This window comes from Rattus rattus, chromosome X, assembly GCF_011064425.1.
Source record: "Rattus rattus isolate New Zealand chromosome X, Rrattus_CSIRO_v1, whole genome shotgun sequence".
NCBI lineage: Eukaryota > Metazoa > Chordata > Mammalia > Rodentia > Muridae > Rattus > Rattus rattus.
Window position 1 is genome coordinate 6130533 of NC_046172.1, and position 22019 is coordinate 6152551.

The following is a 22019-nucleotide window of genomic DNA, read 5'->3' on the forward strand; positions in this document are numbered from 1 at the left end:
CCCAATATATTCAATTTTTCTTGTCTCCTGAAATAAATGTTTGATTATTTTCTCAAAGGTATTTCACTCAAAATAGCAGTGTATTTTCAAACCAACTTCAGGACCAGAAATAGTACCACATGGGATTAAGAAACAAAGTAGTATGGCATAATTCTACCAGATGGCCAGAATGTCTCTCTCTCTCTCTCTCTCTCTCCTCTCTCTCTCTCTCTCTGTATGTGTCCTGGGAATACATTAGAGTACAAGAGGGCCACCATTCTAATCAAATGTGAGCCGACTCAGTCTTTATCCCCAAATAAGGCTCATGTAAAAATTATTACTCACCTCCAAAGACCAGCAAGAGAAGCAGTGCTAAGTACTTCATGGTTGAAGTTGAAGAGCAACGAACACAGCACATGAAGCTCTATAATCAGCAAATATCAAGGCATGTCTTCAAACATCATACATACAGTGCACCAATCAGAAGTTACCAGATCAGCCTTTGTTTAGAGAACACTGGCAAAGTTTGAAAGTAATGTAGACAATAGGATAAATAGCACAGCCAAAAGTTATTTGGAAATGTCATGGCCCAGGTCTTATGACATATTTAATTTCAGTGACACAGTTTTACAAATCCCTTATTTTCCATATGGCATAGTTTTTAAGCTATAGGCTGTTTTCATGTTTCATTTGTCTTGTGTGATACAGAGTTTCCATATATAAAAGTACTGAAAAGGATATGATTCCAATAATAGATTTTTCAGACATCTGCAGTTCTCCCAAAGGCACCAGAAGTTAGATACTTATTGTTGATTAGTTGCATGTCCCCTCTAAGAAGTGATCAGAGAAGAAAAGCTAGAATCAATCCTTATATCAGGTAAGACCCTATATGCTTAAAACCATGGACTTTCTACTGTGTGTAACCTGAGCCATATATAGCTTCATAGACAGATTTATACAATCCAATCTCATTGATGTTTTCATTTTGTTTTGAGACAGGATTTTACTGTGGTAATCCTGGCTGTCCTGGAATTTACTGTTATAAATCAGAATAGCCACAATTCAGAGATCTATTTTTATGATACTCTACTACTTTTTTGTTGTTGTTGTCTTATACTATTTATACCCTACTTAGTGCTGTTTTCTGGCCCTCGGAATGATGAGTATTGTAGTTATTTCTTCCTAATGTGAGCATAGCAATGGGTCAGCAGCAAATATTCACTCCTAGGACAAATCAAAAAAAGATGATCAAAAGCATGTGATCCCAATAACCAAGTGAGAAACGCAGCCATTTTGTAAATGTATAATAACAATGTAGGTGAGTACTCTATGTGTGTCCTTGTTATTTAATGCAAATTTTCTGTTATTTAACACAGCAAATGTTCTTCCATTCACTATGACCCATAGGAATTGGCATATTGTGTTTATTTTCATTTTATTTCATTCTAGGAACTTAATTTTTTCTTGTTTTAATTGATACATTTCTCATCCAGTAGTGTGTTGGTTAGTCACCATAAGTTTATGCACTTTCTGTATTTTTTATTGCTGTTATGTTTATTCAGCTTCATTCTACTATTGTCTGATAAAATATAAGATGTTACTTCAGTTTTCCTAAAATTGTTGAGGCCTGCTTTGTGATTATGTGATAGATCAGTGAATGTTCCTTGTGCTATTGTCACATGGGTATTCTTTAGCATATGGAGTGAATGTTCTGACTATATTTATTTGGTAAGTATATTTAATATCTGATGGCATTTAAGTCCAGCATTTTTCTGATTTCTTAATGGACTATCAGTGAGCATGCATTACTGGGAATCCCTCACTAAACCTTATTACGTTGAATCTTGTGTTTTTAGATCGACTAGTGATTCTACATGAAATTTGGAGGACCTGTGTTTGGTCCATCTATGTTTAGATTTGTAATGTCCTCCTGATATGTATTATCTTTAATTAGTATCAAATTTCCTTCTTGTTTCTTCTAATGTTGTTTTGGAGTATTATTGCCATATATTGGAATCAGTAAACCTATATATTTTCCTTAATTCCCTTTACCTAAGATGCTTTTTTCCTGTGTTTATATTAAAGTGGTGTCTTTCTTTGAATATGAGGTATGTTTTTCAAGGAGAAATAGATAGATCGTATTATGTAATTCAATCTGGTAATCTGTGTGTTTAATTGTCAAATATATACCATTAATATTCAAGACTTATTATTGAGAGATATGCATTAATTATTTCTTGTCATCATGCTGACTGATGTTTTCTCAAATTTCTTTGAATGATTTTTTCTTGTAACATTCGTTTGTTGCCTGTGACTTCATGCTAGTTTTCCCTTCTCTTCAGACTGAGGTTTGCTTTCTAACATACCCTGTGGAGCTTGGTTGATGATTATGAGTCTTTTTTCTGTATTTTCCTGGAAAGGTTTTTTTTTCTCCTTCAAATTCAATATATAGTTATTCTGAATGTCAAAATAAGGTGTGCATGGGGAAGAGGTAGCCTTGTTGACATGGGCACAGCTAAGCAATCGCTGAGGCATCAGAGAGGGAAATGGATACAGTACTGATAGTGTAGCAGAAGCTAGAAGCCTCAATTTGGACTAATTGCTCATTGCAATGAACGCTTGCAAGCAAGGAAGTTGATGCAAAAGTGTATGCTGTAGGGACACACTACAACTAGCACAATGACATTTTTTCCTTCTGGGGGTAAGATTGCCAAGGCAGAGGGCAAGTAGAAAGGGACATGGAGACATATATGCATACCCAGATATAACAGTTATGAAGCTTCTGTGTGAGAGTAAACACTCCCCTTGCTTCATACCCAAATACTGTACAGGTCTTTCATTGGGCATTATGTTTATGTGTTGATGCTTTGATTCATTCCAATTTCTCACCTTGTGAACTTGCCAGTTTTTTTCTTTTGTGCCAACCTGTGGGGACCAAAATCTCAAAACCTCCACGTTTTCTCTCGCTTCTGAGTTTATAGCAAGGGAAACCTTTTCCAACAGGACAGGAACAACCTGTTCTAGAGATAGCCATTTGATTGTTTACCGTCATGATTATCTACTTTGTCAGTGTACCTTGAATTCACTGAACCATGGCTCAGCCCTCTCCACAGTTCTTTAGGAAAAAACGAGTCTCATTTGTGCATATATTTCTTTTGCTTTTATCTCTGCTTCGGTAATCCCACCACGTTATTCCAAAAATATTTTTCTTTAGATTCCTTTGGTTTGGTTTGATTTGGTTTGATTTTGGTTTTGTTTTGTGTGTGTGTATGTGTGTGTGTGTGTGTGTGTGTGTGTGTGTGTGTTTTGGGGGAAGCTAGGCAGGGGCACCTCTGTTCCAGTTCTTTTTAGTTGGATATTTTTAATTTACATTTCAAATGTTATTCCCTATCCCAGTTTCCTGGCCATAAGCCCCCTATCCCATTCCTGTCTCCCCTTTTTTCTTTAGATTCTTAACTAAAAACTATTCAAGAAAAGCCTTGTGTTGCTCACCCATAACACCAACATTTGGGATGAAAAAAAAAAGAGGAAAATCACAAAGTTTAGCCAGACTGCACTATACAGAAAGAAACAAGAAAAAAAGTGGGAAGGAAAGAAGGAAGCATAGATAGATTACATGGTAGATAGTGTCTTCATTTTCTTCCTGGAATTAAATAAGTGAAATTTTCTAGTGAGAAAGTAATTGAAGAAGATAAAATTTCCAAATATCGAACATAGGAGCCGTCAGCAGCAGGAAACTTTCAGTTTCTGCTTGTGCCCACAACTGAACCGGACCCACAGTTCTCTGTACACAAATCCAGTTCTCTCTACACAAATCCCGTGGTGAAGAGACTGGACTCTCAGAAGTACAGAAAATCCAGAGAGCTCAAAGGAGACAACTATTTCTGCTCACATTCCTGAACCAAGAGGAACCTCCCTAGTGCCCTCTGTGCTCTCTGGGTACAGGAAACTAAGAGCAATCAGGAGGAAGACAAGAGCTGAAAGCCAGTTGCCAGGAGCACTGAAACACCTGAGAGGAGAGAGATAGAGAGGTAAGACCAACTCTTTGACACCAAGCCACCAGCCTGGAGGCTTCAGGACACACAGACCCAGGAGCAGCTCTCTCTTCCCAGATCCAACTGAAAGGAAACAGGTCTACAAGAGTGACAGGAGAGTCAATCCACTGTCAGAGACACCAAGACAAGCTCACACCAGAGACAACCTGATGGTGAGAGGCAAGCACTGGAAAATAAGTAACAGAAATGAAGACTACTTAGCATCATCAGAGCCCAATTCTCCCACCAAAGCAAATACTAGATATCCAAACACACTAGAAGAGCAAGATTTGGATTTAAAAATCACATCTTATGATAATGATAGAGGACTTTAAGAAGGACATAAATATGCCAAGCAACCAGAGCTTCCAGGGACTAAGCCACTACCTAAAGACTATACATGGACTGACCCTGGACTCTGACATCATAGGTAGCAATGAATATCCTAGTAAGAGCACCAGTGGAAGGGGAAGCCCTGGGTCCTGCTAAGACTGAACCCCAGTGAACTAGACTGTCGGGGGAGGGCGGCAATGGGGGAGGGTGGGGAGGGGAACACCCATAAGGAAGGGGGGAGGAAAGGGATGTTTGCCTGGAAACCGGGAAAGGGAATAACACTCGAAATGTACATAAGAAATACTCAAGTTAATAAAAAAAAAAAAAAGACAAAAGTCATGAAAAGATAAAAAAAAAGACAGTGTTAAAAAAAAAAGAAGGACATAAATAATTCCTTTAAAGAAATACAGGACAACACAGGTAAACAAATAAAAGCACTTAAAGAGGAAACAAAAATACCTTAAAGAACTACAGGAAAACACAACCAAACAGGTTAAGGAATGGAACCATCCAGTATCTAAAAATGGAAATATAAAAAAATAAATCACAAAGGGTGATGACTGTGGAAATAGAAAACCTGGGAAAGAGATCACGAATCATAGATGCAAGCATCACCAACAGAATACAAGACATAGAAGAGAGACTCTTAGGGACAGATATTACCATAGAAAACATTGACACAACCTTCAAAGATAATGTAAAACACAAAAATCTCCTAACCCAAAACATCCAGGAAATTCAGGACACAATGAGAAGATCAAATGTAAAGATAGAGGTAATAGAATAGGGTTAAGATTCCCAAATTAACGGGGCAGTAAATATCTTCATCAAACTTATAAAAGAAAACTTCACTAACCTAAGGATAGAGATGCCCATAAACATACAAGAAGCCTACAGAACTATAAAAAAAAATTGGACCAGTCTACAACCATTCTGGAAATCAGTCTGGAGGTTCCTCAGAAAATTGGACATTGAACTGTCTGAGGATCCAGCTATACCTCTCTTGGGCATATACCCAAAAAGATGCCCCAACATATAAAAAGACACGTGTCTACTATGTTCATCGCAGCCTTATTTATAATAGCCAGAAGCTGGAAAGAACCAGATGCCCTTCAACAGAGGAATGGATACAGAAAATGTGGTACATCTACACAATGGAATATTACTCAGCTATCAAAACAATGCCTTTATAAAATTCCTAGGCAAATGGATGGAACTGGAAAATATCATCCTGAGTGAGGTAACCCAATCACAGAAAGACATACATGGTATGCACTCATTGATAAGTGGCTCTTAGCCCAAATGCTTGAATTACCCTAGATTCCTAGAACAAATGAAACTCAAGACGGATGATCAAAATGTGAAGGCTTCACTCCTTCTTTAAAAGGGGAACAAGAATACCCTTGGCAGGGAAGAGAGAGGCAAAGATTAAAACAGAGACTGAAGGGACACCCATTCAGAGCCTGCCCCACATGTGGCCCATATATATACAGCCACCCAATTAGACAAGATGGATGAAGCAAAGAAGTGCAGACCGACAGGAGCCGGATGTAGATCTCTCCTGAGAGACACAGCCAGAATACAGCAAACACAGAGGCATATGCCAGCAGCAAACCACTGAACTGAGAACAGGACCCCCATTGAAGGAATCAGAGAAAGAACTGGAAAGCTTGAAGGGGCTTGAGACCCCATATGAACAACAATGCCAAGCAACCAGAGCTTCCAGGGACTAAGCCACTACCTAAAGACTATACATGGACTGACCCTGGACTCTGACCTCATAGGTAGCATTGAATATCCTAGTAAGATCACCAGTGTAAGGGGAAGCCCTGGGTCCTGCTAAGACTGAACCCCCAGTGAACATGATTGTTGGGGGGAGGGTGGCAATGGGGGGAGGATGGGGAGGGGAACACCCATAAAGAATGGGAGGGGAGAGGGGTTAGGGGGATGTTGGCTCGTAAACAGGGAAAGGGAATAACACTCGAAATGTAAATAAGAAATACTCAAGTTAATAAAAAAAAATTGGAACAGTCAAGAAATTCCTCTCTCGCATAATAGCAAAACACCAAATGCACAAAACAAAGAAAAATATTAGAAGCAGTAAGGGCAATTGGTCAAGTAACATATAAAGGCAGACCTATCAGAATTCCACAAGACTTCTCAACAGAGACTATGAAAGCTAGAAGATCCTGGGCAGATGTCATCCAGATCCTAAGAGAACACAAATGCCAGCCCAGGCCACTATATCCAGCAAAACTCTCAAGCAACAAAGATGAAGAAACCAAGATATTCCATAACAAAACCAAATTTATATATCTTTCCACAAATCCAGCCCTACAAAGGATAGCAGATGTAAATCTCCAACACAAGGAGGGAAAATACACCCTAGGAAAAGCAAGAAAGTAATCTTCTTGCAAAGACCCAAAACAAGAAAGTCACATAAACATAACTCCACCTCTAATAAGAAAAATAACAGGAAACAAGAATCACTATTTGTTATTATCTCTTAACATCAATGGACCTATTTCCCCAATAAAAATACATAGACCAACAGACTGGATACATAAAGATGTCCCAGAATTGTGCTGCATACAGGAAACACTTCAGTGACAAAGACAGACACTACCTCAGAGTAAAAGGCTAGAAAACAATTTTTCACGCAAAGAGTCCCAAGAAACAAGCTGGACTAGACATTCAAATATCGAATAAAATCGACTTTCAACAAAAAGTTATTTAAAAAGATAGGAAAGGACACTTCATATTCATCAAAGGAAAAATCCACGAAGATGAACTCTCAATCCTGAATATCTATGCTCCAAATGCAAGGGCAACTATATTTACAAAAGAAACCTTACTAAAGCTCAAAGCACTCATTACACCTCACACAATAACAGTGGGAGATTTCAACACCCTACTCTGATAAATGGACAGATCATGGACACAGAAACTAAAGAGAGAAACAGAGAAACTAACAGAAGTTATGAAACAAATAGATTTAACGATATCTATAGAACATTTCATCCTAAACAAAAGAGTATACCTTCTTCTCAGTACCTCATGATACCTTCTCCAAAACTGACCATATAATTGGTCACAAAACAGGCCTCAAGAGAAACAGGAAGATTGACATAATCCCATGTATCTGATCAAATCACCATGGTCTAAGGGGGGTCGTCAATAACAACAAAAACGGCAGAAAGCCCATATATACATGGAGGTTTAACAATGCTCAACTCAATGATAACTTGGTCAAGGAAGAAATAAAGGAACAAACTAATGACTTTTTAGAAATTACCATAAATTAGGGCACAACATACCCAAACTCATGGGACAAAATGAAAGCAGTGCTAAGAGGAAAATTCATAGGTCTGAGTGCCTCAAAAAAGAAACTGGAGAGAGCATACACTAATAGCTTGACAGCACACCTGAAATCTCTAGAATAAAAAGAAGCCAATACACCCAAAAGGAGTACAAAGCAGGAAATAATCAAACTCAGGGCTGAATTCAACCAAGGAGAAACAAAAAGAAATAGACAAAGAATCAACAAAAACAGAAGCTGGTTCTTTGAGAAAATCAACAACGTAGATAAACCATTAGCCAGACTAACCAGAGGGCACAGAGAGAGTATCCAAGTTAACAAAATCAAAAATGAAAAGGGAGACATAACAACAGAATCTGAAGAAATTCAAAAAATCATCAGATAGCATATTTTTATTTACATTTTAAATGTTATCCCATTACCAGGTTTCCCCCTCCAGAAACCTGCTATGTCACCCCTACCCCAACCGTGCTTCTATGAGGGTGCTCCCTCACTGACCCACCTACTACCTTCCACCTCCCCACACTGACATTCCACTACACAAGACATTGAGCCTTGACAGGACAAAGGGCCTCTCTTCCCTTTGATGCCCAACAAGGCCATCCTCTGCTACATATGCAGAGGGAGTCATAGGTCCATCCCCGTGTTCCCTTGGGATGGTGGTTAAGTTCCTGGAAGCTCTGGGAGGTCTGTTTGGTTGATTTTGTGTTCTTTTTATGGGGTTGCAAACCCCTTCAGCTACTTCAGTTCTTTCTCTAACTCGTCCATTTGGAACCCTGTTCTCAGTTAAATGGTTGGCTGCAAGCTTCTACCTCTGTATTTGTAAGGCTCTGACAGAACTTCTCAATAGACAACTATATCAGTCTCCTGTCAGCATGCACTTGCTGGCATCTGCAATATTCTTAAGGTTTGGTGGGTTATGTTATGGGTATGTTATGCATCCTCATGTGGGGCAGTATTTGGATGGCCATTCAGTCTCTGCTACACACTTTGTCTCCTTATAATGGATACAGAAAATACGGTAGATTCCATTTATACGATGGAATACAACTCATCTGTTAAAAACAATGACCTAGTGAAATTCTCAGCAAATGGATGGAACTTGAAAATATCATCCTGAGTGAGGTAACCCAATCAAAAAAGAACACACATGTTATGTACTCACTGTAACTGGGTATTAGTCCAAAAGCTGGGAATACCAACGATACGATTCACAAACCACATGAAGCTCAAGAAGAAATGTGAATGTTTCAGACCTTCTTAAAAGGGGGAACAAAATTGTGTTTTCTTATTTGCCTACCAGGTATCACTAGTCCTTTACACCATTGACTCATGTGAAGGCTGGATCCCAGTATCAGGGTGCATGATGTGAAATTCACAATGAATCAATAAAAAGTTGAAAAAATCTCAGCTTCCATTGGGTTCTTTCCCATAACCCCAATCAAAGTTACAAGATCCAATCTTTACCATTAAATGCCCTTCCTTTTTCTGCTGATGCCCTATAAGACCGACATTTGAATTCTGATGCAATTCAACCAACCTTACAATGAGAACTTTGGTTTGATATTCCACTTTTTCGGCCCCATTGCTGCTTGAGAAAAGATTCTCTTCAAGGACACACTTAGAAATATTTAGACTATTTCTGCAGATAAGGATCTGATCAATATTTTCACTGAGTTTATTTTTACACTGCACTATATTCAGGCATGCTAGAAGATGGTCAGTTTTATCACAGAGATTATTACTTTTTTGTAAATTTATCCACAGATGCTAGGAACAAATGACCACCATCATCATTTTCTTAGTCTTCAATAAAGTGTCAAAAGTTTTCTTTATATTTTTTTATTCCTTTGATAGACCTGCCTGTCTCTGTATCAATACCACACAGTTGTTATTATAATTGCTCCCTAATGCACCTTGAGGTTAGGAATGTTGATTTCCCCAGAAGTTCTTTTTTTTTTACATTTTTATTGGACATTTTCTTTATCTACATTTCAAATATTATCCCCCTTCCCAGTTTCTCCTCCAAAAGATGCCCCTATCCCATTCCCTAGCCCCTACCTGCATGAAGGTGCTCCCTTACCACCCCATCCACTCATTTCTGCCTCCCTGCCCTGGCATTCCCCTATACTGGGGCATTAAGCCATCACAGGACCAAGGACCTGTTCTCCCTTTATGTCCAGCAAGGCCATCCTCTACTACATATGCAGTTGGAGCAATGGGTTACTCCATAGGTAATCTTAGGTTGGTGATTTACTCCCTGGGAGCTCTGGTATGTCTGGTTGGTTGAAATTGTTATTTTATCTATGAGATTGCAGACCCTCTCAAGTACCTCAATTCTTTCTTCACCTCTTCCACTGGGAACCCTATTCTCAGTCCATTGTTTGGTTGCAAGCATCCATCTCTGTATTTGACAGGTTCTAGAAGAGCCTCTCAGGAGAGAGCTATGTCAGGCTCTTGTTAGCATGAACCTCTTGGCATCCCCAACAGTGACTTCATTTGCTGTATGCCTACAAGATGGATCCCCATATGTGACAGTCTTGGATGGCCTTTACTTCAGTCTCTGCTTCACATTATGTCTCTGTATTTCTTCCTGTGAGAATTTTGTTTTCCCTTCTAGGAAGGACTGAAGCATCAACAGTTTGGTCTCTCCCCTTCTTGAGCTTCATGTGGTCTCTAAATTGTGTCTTGGGTATTTCAAGCATTTGGGCTAATATCTACTTATTGGTGAATGCATACTCTGTGGGTTCTTTTGTGATTGGCTTCCTTCATTCAGGATGATATTTTCAAGGTCCATATATTTGCCTAAGAATTTCATGAAGTCATTGTTTTAATGGTTGAATAGTACACTATTGTGAAAGTGTATCATATTTTCTGTATCCATTCATCTGTTGAGGGACACCTGGGTTATTTCCAGCTTCTGGCTACTATAAATGAGGCTGCCATCAAAATGAGGAGCATATGTCCTTGTTATATGTTGGAGCATCTTTCAAGTATATGCTCAGGAGTGGTATAGCTGGGTCTTCAGAAGGGACTATGAAATTTTCTGAGGAACTGCCAGACTGATTTCCAAAGTGGTTTTGTCAGCTTGTAATCCAACAACAATAGGTCTGTTCCTCCTTCCCAACATCCTTGCTAGCATCTGCTGTCACCTGAGTTATGGATCTTAGCCATTCTGACTGCAATGAGGTAGAATGAGAGGGGTGTTTTGATTTGTAATTCCCTGATGACTAAGGGTGTTGAAGATTTTTTAGTTGGTTCTCAGCCATGCAATATTCCTTAATTGGGAATGTTTGTTTAGCTCTGTAGCCTATTATTTAATAGGGTAATTTGATTCTGTGGAGTATAACTTCTTCACTTCTTTGAATATATTGGATATTACTCCTCTATCAGATGTAGGATTGGTAGGAATCTTTTCCCAATCTCATGGTTGTCATTTTGTCCTATTGAGGGTGTACTTTGCCTAACAAAAGCTTTGCAAATTTATGAGGTCACATTTGTCTATTGTTGATTTTTTTTGTTGAGCTGCCAACCATTTTACTTTTCTTTTTTTAATTTTTATTTGTTTATTTTTTTATTTTTTTCCATCTTTATTAAATTGGGTTTTTCTTATTTACATGTCAAATGTTATTCCCTTTCCCCAGTCTCCAGGCCAAAATCCTCCTAGTCCCTCCCCCTCCCCTTCTATATGAGTGTTCCCCTCCCCATCCTCCTGCCATTACTGCCCTCCCCCCAACAATCCCATGCACTGGGGGGGGCGGTCTAGCCTTGGCAGAACCAAGGGCTTCCCCTTCCACTGGTGCCCCTACTAAGCTATTCATTGCTACCTATGAATTTGGAGCCCATGGTCAATCCATGTATAGTCTTTGGGTAGTGGCTTAGTCCCTGGAAACTCTGGTTGGTTGGCATTGTTGTCATATGGGGTCTCAAGCCCCTTCTGCTCTTTCGGTCCTTTCTCAGATTCATTCAACAGGGGTCCCATTCTCAGTTCAGTGGTTTGTGCTGGCATATTTGTCTATGTATTTGCCATATTCTGGCTGTGTCTCTCAGGAGAGATCTACATCTGGTTCCTGTCAGCCTGCACTTCTTTGCTTCATCCATCTTATCTAGTTTGGTTGCTGTATATGTATGAGCCACATGTGGGGCAGGCTCTGAATGGGTGTTCCTTGTGCCTCTGTTCTAAACTTTGCTTCCCTATTCCCTCCCAAGGCTATTCTTGTTCCCCTTTGAAAGAAGGAGTGAAGCATTCACATTTTGGTCATCTGTCTTGAGTTCATGTGTTCTAGGCATCTAGGGTAATTCAAGCATTTGGGCTAATAGTCACTTATCAATGAGTGCATACCATGTATGTCTTTCTGTGATTGGGTTACCTCACTCAGGATATTTTCCAGTTCCATTCATTTGCCTATGAATTTCATAAAGTCATTGTTTTTGATAGTTGAGTAATATTCCATTGTGTAGATGTACCACATTTTCTGTATCCATTCCTCTGTTGAAGGTTATCTGGGTTCTTTCCAGCTTCTGGCTATTATAAATAAGGCTGCTATGAACATAGTGGAGCACGTGTCTTTTTATATGTTGGGGCATCTTTTGGGTATATGACCAAGACAGGTATAGCTGAGTCCTCAGGTAGTTCAAAGTCCAATTTTCTGAGGAACCTCCAGACTGATTTCCAGAATGGTTGTACCAGTCTGCAATCCCACCCACAATGGAGGAGTGTTCCTCTTTCTCTACAACCTCAGCAGCATTTGTTGTCACCTGAGTTTTTTATCTTAGCCATTCTCACTGGTGTGAGATCGTTTACTTGCTTGGTTAAAGTCACACCGAGGTATTTTATATTATTTGGGACTATTACAAACAGTGTCATTTCCTAATTTCTTTCTCGGCTTGTTTTCTTTTGTAGAGGAAGGCTACTCATTTATTTGAGTTAATTTTATACCCAGCCACTTTGCTGAAAGTGTTTATCAGATTTAGTAGTTCTCTGGTGGAACTTTTGGGATCAGTTAAATATACTATCATATCATCTGCAAATAGTGATATTTTGAATTATTCTTTTCTAGTCTGTATCCCTATTGTCCATTTCCTCCAGATTTTCCAGTTTTTTTGAGTATACACTTTTGTAATAGGATCTGATAGTTTTAGAATTTCCTCAGTTTCTGTTGTTATGTCTCCCTTTTCATTTCTGATTTTGGTAACTTTGTTACTGTCTCTATGCTCTCTGTTTAGTCTGATCAAACATTTATCTATCTTGTATTTTTTCTCAAAAAAACAGCTCCTGGTTTTGTTGATTCTTTGTATAGTTCTTTTTGTTTCTACTTAGTTTATTTCAGGCCAAGTTTGATTATTTCCTGCTAGCTACTCCTCTTGGGTTTTACAAAGCCAATCCAAGAACACATCAAAACAATCTTCCATCATAATGAAGTAGGCTTCATCCTGGGGGTGCAAGGATGGTTCAATATAGAGAAATGAATCAATAATCTACCTTATAAACAAATTCAAAGAAAATATACACATGATCATCTCATTAGATACTGAGAAACCATTTGACAAAATTCAACACTTCTTCATGATAAAAGTCTAGAAAAGATCAGGAATTCAAGGCCCATACCTAAACATAGTAAATGCAACATACAGCAAACCAGTAATGATCGTCAAACTAAATGAAGATAAACTTGAAGCCATCCCAGTAAAATGAGAGACTAGACAAGGCTGCCACTCACTCACTGCCTATTCCATATATTACTTGGAGTCCTAGGCAAAGCAATTAGACAACAAAAGGAGGTCAGAAGATAGATAGAATCTGCCATAGTCATGGATTGACAGAATTAATAGAGTAAAAACGGCCATCTTGCTGAAAGTACTCTACATAGTCAATGTAATTCCCAACAAAATTACAACTCAATTATTTATAGAGTTAGAACGAGTGATTTACAGATCAATTTGGAAGAAAATAACCCCAGGATACTTAAAGCTATTCTCAACAATAAAAGAATTTCTGAGGGAATCACTATCTTTAACCTCAAGCTGTATTAAAAACTGTATGGCATTGGTACAGACACAGGCAGGTAAATCAAAGGAATAGAACTGAAGACCCAGAAATGAACCAATACATTTGTCACTTGATTTTGACAAAGGAACTAAAACCATTCAGAGGAAAATAGACAGCATTTTCAAAAAATGGTGCTGGTTCAACTGGAGGTCAGCAGGTAGAAGAAGGCAAATTGATCCATTCTTATCACCTTGTAGAAAGCTCAAGGTCAAGTGCATCAAGGACCTAAACATAAAACCAGATACACTGAAACAAAGAGAAGAGAAAGTAGGGAAGTGCCTTGAACACATGGGCACAGGGAAAATTTTCCTGAACAGAACACTGAGGCCTTATGCTCTAAGATCAACAATAGATGAGCTCTCAGAAGTGTGGATAATCCTGAGAGCTCTGGGGAGACCACCATTTATGCTCATATTTCCTGGACCAAGAGGACTGTGCCTAGTGCCGTCTGGATACAGGAACATAGAAGCAGACAAAGGCAGGACCCTTTCAGTTTCTGCCTGATCCCAGATCTAAAGGCCAGTTGCCAAGAACACTGACATACCTGAGAATAAAGGTAAAACCAACTATTTTGTTCCAAGCAACCTACTTGGAGGCTTCAGGACCCAGAAACCCAGAAGCATTCTCTGTTCCCTGATCCAGTTGAAAGAAAACAGGTCAACAGGAGTGCTGACACACAGGCTTACAGGAGTATAAAGACACTGTCAGAAAAAGCAAGATAAACTAAGACTAGAGAAAACCTGATAGCGAGAGTTAAGCACAGGAATGTAACCAACAGAAACCAAAACTACTTGGCATCATCAGAGCCCAGTTCTACCACCAAAGCAAATTCTGGATATCCAAACACACTGGAAAAGCAAGAATTGGATTTAAAATCTCATCTAATGAAGACAATAGAGGACTTTAAGAAGGACATAAATAACTCCCTGAAAAATAAAGACAACACAAGTAAAGAAGTAGAAATCCTTGAAGAGAAAACACAAAAATCCTTTAAAACATTACAGGAAAACATAACCAAACAGGAGCAGGAGTTGAACAAAACCATCCAGGATTTAAAAATGGAAATAGAAACAATAAAGAAATCACAAAGGGAGGAAACACTGGAGATAGAAAGCCTAGAAACGAGATCATGAGTCATAGACATGAGCATCACCAAAAGAATACAAGAGATAGACGAGAAAATCTCAAGGGCAGAAGATACCATAGAAAATATTAATACAACTGTCAAAGAAAATGTAAGACACGAAAAGCTCCTAACCCAAAACATTCAGGAAATACAGGACAGAATGAGACTAAACCTAAGGATAATAGATGTAGAAGAGAGCAAAGACTCCCAACTTAAATGGTCAGTAAATATATTCAACAAAATATAGATGGAAACTTCCCTACCCTAAGGAAAGAGATGCCCATAAACAGACAAGAAGCCTAAAGAAGTCCAAATAGATTGGACCAGAAAAGTAATTGTTCCAGTCATATAATAGTCAAAACAGCAAAAGCACAAAACAAAGAAAGAATATTAAAAGCAGTAAGGGAAAAAGTCAAGTAACATAAAAATGGAGACCTGTCAGAATTACATCAGACTTCTCAAAAGAGACTATGAAAACCAGAAGATCCTAGGCAGATGTCTTAGAAACCCTTACAGAACACAAATGCCAGCCCAGGCTACCATATAGAGCAAAACTCTCAATTAATATAGATGGAGAAATGAAGATATTCCCTGACAAAACCAAATTTACACAATATCTTTCTACAAATATATCCCTAAAATGGATAATAGATAGAAAACTCCAATGCAAGGAGGGAAAATGCACCAAAGAAAAGGCAAGAAAATAATCTCACTGCAAGTGAATCAAAAAAAAAAGAGATCCACACTAACATAATACCATCTCTAACAACAGAAATAACAGGAAACAACAATCACTATTTCTTAATGTCTTTTAATATCAATGCACTCAATTCCCCCAATAAAAAGACATAGACTAACAGACTGAAAAATTAAAGAGGACCTAGCATTTTGTTGCAAACAGAAAACATACCTCAGTGACAAAGACAGACTCTACCTCAGAGTAAAAGGCTGGAAAATATTTTTTCTAAGCAAATGGTCCCAAGAAACAAACTGGAGTAGCTATTCTAATATTGAATAAAATTGACTTTCAACCAAAAGTTATCAAAAATAAAAGGAAGGAAGGACATTTTATACTCATCGAAGAAAAAAATCCACCAATATGAACTCTCAATCCGGAATATCTATGCTCCAAATGCAAGGGCAACTATATTCATAAAAAGAAACCTTACTAAAGCTCAAAGCGAACATTGCACCTCACACAACAATAGTGGAAGATTTCAACACTCCATTAGCATCAAGGGACAGATCATGGAAACGGAAACTAAACAGAGACATAGAGAAACTAGCAGAAGTTATGAAACAAACGGATGTAACAGATATAAAACATTTCATCCAAAAAAAAAAAAGAAAGAAGAAACTACCTTCTTCTCAGCACCTCATGGTATCATCTCCAAACACAACTACATATAACAAAGAAGGCCTCAATAGATACAAGAATATTGAATTAATCCTATGCATCCTATCAGATCACTATGGATTGAGGCCAGTCTTCAATAACAACAAAAATGACAGAAAGCCCACATATACATGGAAGTTGAACAATATTCTACTGAATGATAAATTGGTGAAAGAAGAAATAAAGCAAGAAATTAAAGACTTTGAGAATTTAATGAAAATGAAGGCACAACATACCCAAAATAATGGAATATAATGAAACCTGTGCTAAGAGCAAAACTCATAACTCTGGTTGCCTCCAAAAAGAAACAGGAGAGAATATACATTAGCAGCTTGACAGCACACATAAAACCTCTAGAAGAAAATGAAACAATTACACCCAAGAGGAATAGAGGGCAGGAAATAATCAAAATCATGGCTGAAATCAGCCAAGTCAAAACAAAAAGAAATATACAAAGTATCAACAAAAGCAGGAGCTGGTTCTTTGAGAAAATAAACATGATAGAAAAAACACTTAGCCAGAATAACCAGAGGGCACAAAAAGTGTATCCAAATTAGCAAAATAGGGAATGAAAAGGGAGTCATAACAATAAAATCTGATGAAATTCAAAAAAATCATTAGATCCTACTACAAAATCCTATATTCAAAATAACTCGAAAATCTGGAGTAAATGAATAATTTTCTAGACGAATACCAGGTACCAAGGTTCAATCAGGATCAGATAAACCATGTAAACAGTCCCATAACTCTTAAAGAAATAGAAGCAGTTACTAAAAGTCTCCCAACCAAAACAAAACCCCAGGACCACATAGGTCTAGTGCAGAATTCTGTCACACCTTTATAGAAGAGTTCATACCAATATTGACCAAACTATTCCACAAAATATTTACAGAAGGAACACTACCCAATTCCTTCTATGAAGCTACAATTACACATATAACTAAACCACACAAAGATGAAAAAATGAAAGAGAAATGCAGACAAATGTCCCCTATGAAAATCAAAACAAATGTACTCAATAAAATTCTGTCAAAAAGAATCCAAGAACACATCATAAGGATCATCCATCATGATCAAGTATGTTTAATCCAAGGGAAGCAGGGATGATTCAATATATGAAAATGCATCCAAGTACTTGACTATGTTAACCAATGCAAAGAACAAAAAAAATTTAAAAATGATCATCTCATTAGATGCTGAGAAAGTATTTAAGAGTCTTGTAAAGATCAAGAATTAAAGGCCCATACATAAACACAGTAAAAGAAATATACAGCAAACCAGTAGCCAAAATCAAATTAAAAGGAGAGAAATTTGACATGATGCCACTTAAATCAGGAACTACACAATACTACCCACTCTCTCACTACTTATTCAATATAGTACTGAAAGTCCTAGCCAGAGCAATCAGACAAAAAAGAAGGTGAAAGGGATACAAATTAAAAAGAAAGAAGTCAAATATCACTATTTGCAGATGACATGATAGTATACTTAAGTTAGCCCAAAAGTTCCACGAGAGAACTACTAAGCCTGATAAACATTTTCAGCAAAGTGGCTGGGTCTAAACTTACTTCAAACAAATCAGTAGTCTTTCTCTACTCAAAATATAAATAGGCTGAGACAGAAACTAGAGAAAACACCATTCAAGATCATCACAAATAATATAAAATACCTTCTTGTGACTCTAATCAAGCAAGTGAAAGATTTAAATGACAAGAATTTCAAGTCTCTGAAGAAAGAAATTGAAGAAGATCTCTGAAGATGGAAAGATCTCTCATGGACTGGCAGAATTAATAGTGCAAAAATGGCCTTCATTACAAATGCGATTTACATGTTCAATGCAATCCCCATCAAAATTACAACTCAATTCTTCAAAGAGAAAGAGCAATTTGTAAATTCATCTGGAATAACAAAAAAAAAAGGAGAATGAAACTATACTCAACAATAAAAGAACTTCTAGGGGAATCACCATCCCTGATCTCAAGCAGTATTACGGAGCAATAGTCATAAAAACTGTATTGTATTGGTACAGAGAAAGGCAGGTAGACCAGTGGAATAGAATTAAGTACACAAAAATAAACACACACACACCTATGGTCACTTGATCTTTGACAAAGAAGCTAAAACCATCCAGTGGAAAAAGGATAGCATTTTCAACAAATGGTGCTGGTTCAACTGGAGGTCAGCATGTAGAAGAATGTAAATTGATCCATTCTTATCACCCTATACAAAGCTTAAGTCCAAGTGGATCAAGGATCTCCACATCAAACCAGATACATTCAAACTGATAAAAGAAAAAGTGGAGAAGAGTCTCAAACACATGGACACTGGGGAAAATTTCCTGAAAAGAAAAACCAATGGCTCATGCTCTAAAATCAAGAATCGACAAATGGGACCTCATAAAACTGCACAGCTTCTGTAAGGCAAAAGACACTGTCATTAAGACAAAACAGCAACCAACAGATAGGGACAAGATCTTTACCAATCCTACATGTGATAGAGGGATAATATCTAAAATATACCAAGAAAGCAAGAAGTTAGACTCCAGAGAGCTAAATAACCCTATTAAAAATGGGGTACAGAGCTAAATGAAACATTCTCAGCTGAGGATTATTGAATGGCCAAAAAGCACCTAAAGAAATGTTCAACATCTTTAGTCATCGGGGAGATGCAAATCAAAACAACCCTGAGATTCCACCTCACACAAGTCAGAATGACTAAGATGAAAAACTCAGGTGACAGCAGATGCTGGCAAGGATGTGGAGAAACAGGAAAGCTCCTCCATTGTTGGGATTGCAAACTGGTACAACCACTCTGGAAATAAGTTTGGAGGTTCCTCACAAAATTGGATGTTCTATTAGCTGAGGTCCCAGCAATACCATTCCTGGGCATGTACCCAAAAGATGCTCCAACATACAACAAAGACACATGCTCCACTATATTCATAGCAGCTTGATTTATAATAGCCAGAAGCTGGAAAGAACACAGATGTCATTCAACAGCAGAATGGATACAAAAAAATGTGGTACATCTACACAAGAGAATACTACTCAGCTATCAAAAACAATGACTTCATGATATTCATAGGCAAATGGAAGTAAATAGAAAATATCATCCTGAGCTGGAGCCCGAACATCACTGATCCTGGCCCACAGCTCCCTGCACCCAAACCCCATTGGAGAGAGAGCTCACCTCCCAGACAAGTCGGAACTCCTGAGACTGCACAGCAGTAGATACCACCAATACTGCACAACCTGGCCCACATCCCTGGTTCAAGAGGAAACTGTATAGGGCCTCTGGGAACATGAAGATAGGGGCACTCAAGCAGCAGACACCACCCAGATCTGAAGGGAGCCAGTCAACAGCTCCCTGCAGCAAAATCCCTTGGGAGGGAGAGCTAAATCTTCAGAGGGGCAGAAACGCCTGGGAAGCCAGAAGAGACTACACTCTGCCCACATTTCTGACTCCAGAGGAAAATACCTAATGCCATCTAGGACCCCTGTGCACAGGGGACCCAGAAAGAGGCGGGGCAGGCACTTCTGGTTGCCGACATCACAGAGAGCTCAAATGCAGCCCCCCAGAAGTGACTTCAGCCCAGGTACCAGAGGTAAGACTAACTTTTCTGCTCCAAGTAACCTGCCTGGTAGACTCAGGAAACATGCCCACAGGAAAAGCTGAAGACCAGGAGACAGGAAAGACTACACGCCTGAAACCAGAACACTCTGTTCCCATAACTGGCAGAGAGAAAACAGAAAAACAGGTCTACAGCACTCCTGACACACAGGCCTATAGGACGGTCTAGCCACCATCAGAAATAGCAAAACAAGGTAACACCAGAGACAACTTGATGGCGAGAGGCAAGTGCAGGAACCCAAGTAACAGAAACCAAGACTACATGGCATCATCAGAGCCCAATTCTCCCACCAAAGCAAACACTGAATATCCACACACCAGAAAATCAAGATCTATATTTAAAATCACATTTCATCATGATGATGGAGGACTTCAAGAGAGACATAGAGAATTCCCTTAGAGAAACAGAGGAAAACATAAATAAACAAGTAGAAGCATATAGAGAGGAATCACAAAAATTCCTGAAAGAATTGCAGGAAAACACAATCAAACAGGTGAAGGAATTAAAATTGGAAAGAGAAGCAATAAAGAAAGCACAAAGGGAAACAACCCTGGATATAGAAAACCAAAGGAAGAGACAAGGAGCCATAGATACAAGCATCACCAACAGAATACAAGAGATAGAAGAGAGAATCTCAAGAGCAGAAAATTCCATAGAAATCATCGACACAATGGTCAAAGATAATGTAAAACGGAAACAGCTACAGGTACCAAACATACAGGAAATCCAGGACTCAATGAGAAGATCAAACCTATGTCCAATAGGTATAAAAGAGAGTGAAGACTCCCAGCTCAAAGGACCAGTAAATATCTTCAACAAAATCATAGAAGAAAACTTCCCTAACCTAAAGAAAGAGATGCCCATACACACAAGAAGCCTACAGATCTACAAATTGATTGGGCCAGAAAAGAAACTCCTCCCATCACATAATATTCAAAACATCAAATGCACAAAATAAAGAAAGAATATTAAAAGCAGTAAGGGAAAAAGGTCAAGTAACATATAAAGGCAGGCTTATCAGAATCACACCAGACTTCTCACCAGAGACTATGAAAGCCAGAAGATCCTGGACAGATGTCATAAAGACCCTATGAGAACATAACTGCCAGCCCAGGTTACTGTATCGTGCAAAACTCTCAATTAACATACATGGAGAAACCAAGATATTCCATGACAAAACCAAATTTACACAATATCTTTACACAAATCCAGCGCTACAAAGGATAATAAATGGTAACGCCCAACATAAGGAGGCAAATTACACCCCAGAAAAAGCAAGAAACTAATTGCCTTGGCAATAAAACAAGGAGAAGAGAAGCACACAAACATAACCTCACATCCAAATATGAATATAAGAGGAAGCAAAAATCACTATTCCTTAATATCTCTCAACATTGGGGTCTAAACTCCCCAATAAAAAGATAGATTAACAAACTGGATATGCAATGAGAACCCTGCATTCTGCTGCCTACAGGAAACAGACCTCAGAGACAAACACAGACACTACCTGAGAGGAAAAGTCTGGAAAACAACTTTCTAAACGAATGGTCGGAAGAAGCAAGCTGGAGTAGCCATCCTAATATCGAATAAAATTGATTTTCAACTAAAAGTCATAAAAAAGATAAGGAAGGACACTTCATATTCATCAAAGGAAAAATCCACAAAGATGAACTTTCAATCCTAAATATCTATGCTCCAAATACAAGGGCACCTACATACATAAAAGAAACCATACTAAAGCTCAGAGCACACATTGCACCTCACACAATAATTGTAGGAGATTTCAATACCCAACTCTCATCAATGGACAGATCATGGAAACAGAAATTAAACAGAGACATAGACAGACTAAGAGAAATCATGAGACAAATACACTTAACAGATATTTATAGAACATTCTATCCTAAAACAAAAGGATAAACCTTCTTCTCACCAATTCTTCATGAATTTTTCCAAAATTGACCATAATTGGTCATAAAAACAGGCTGAACAGATACAGAAAAGATAGAAATAATCCCATGCATCCTATCAGACCACCACGGCTAAAGCTTGTCTTCAATAACAATATGGGAAGAATGCACTCACATACATGAAGTTGAAATAATGCTCTACTCAATGATAATTCCTGGGTAAGGAAGAAATAAAGAAAGAA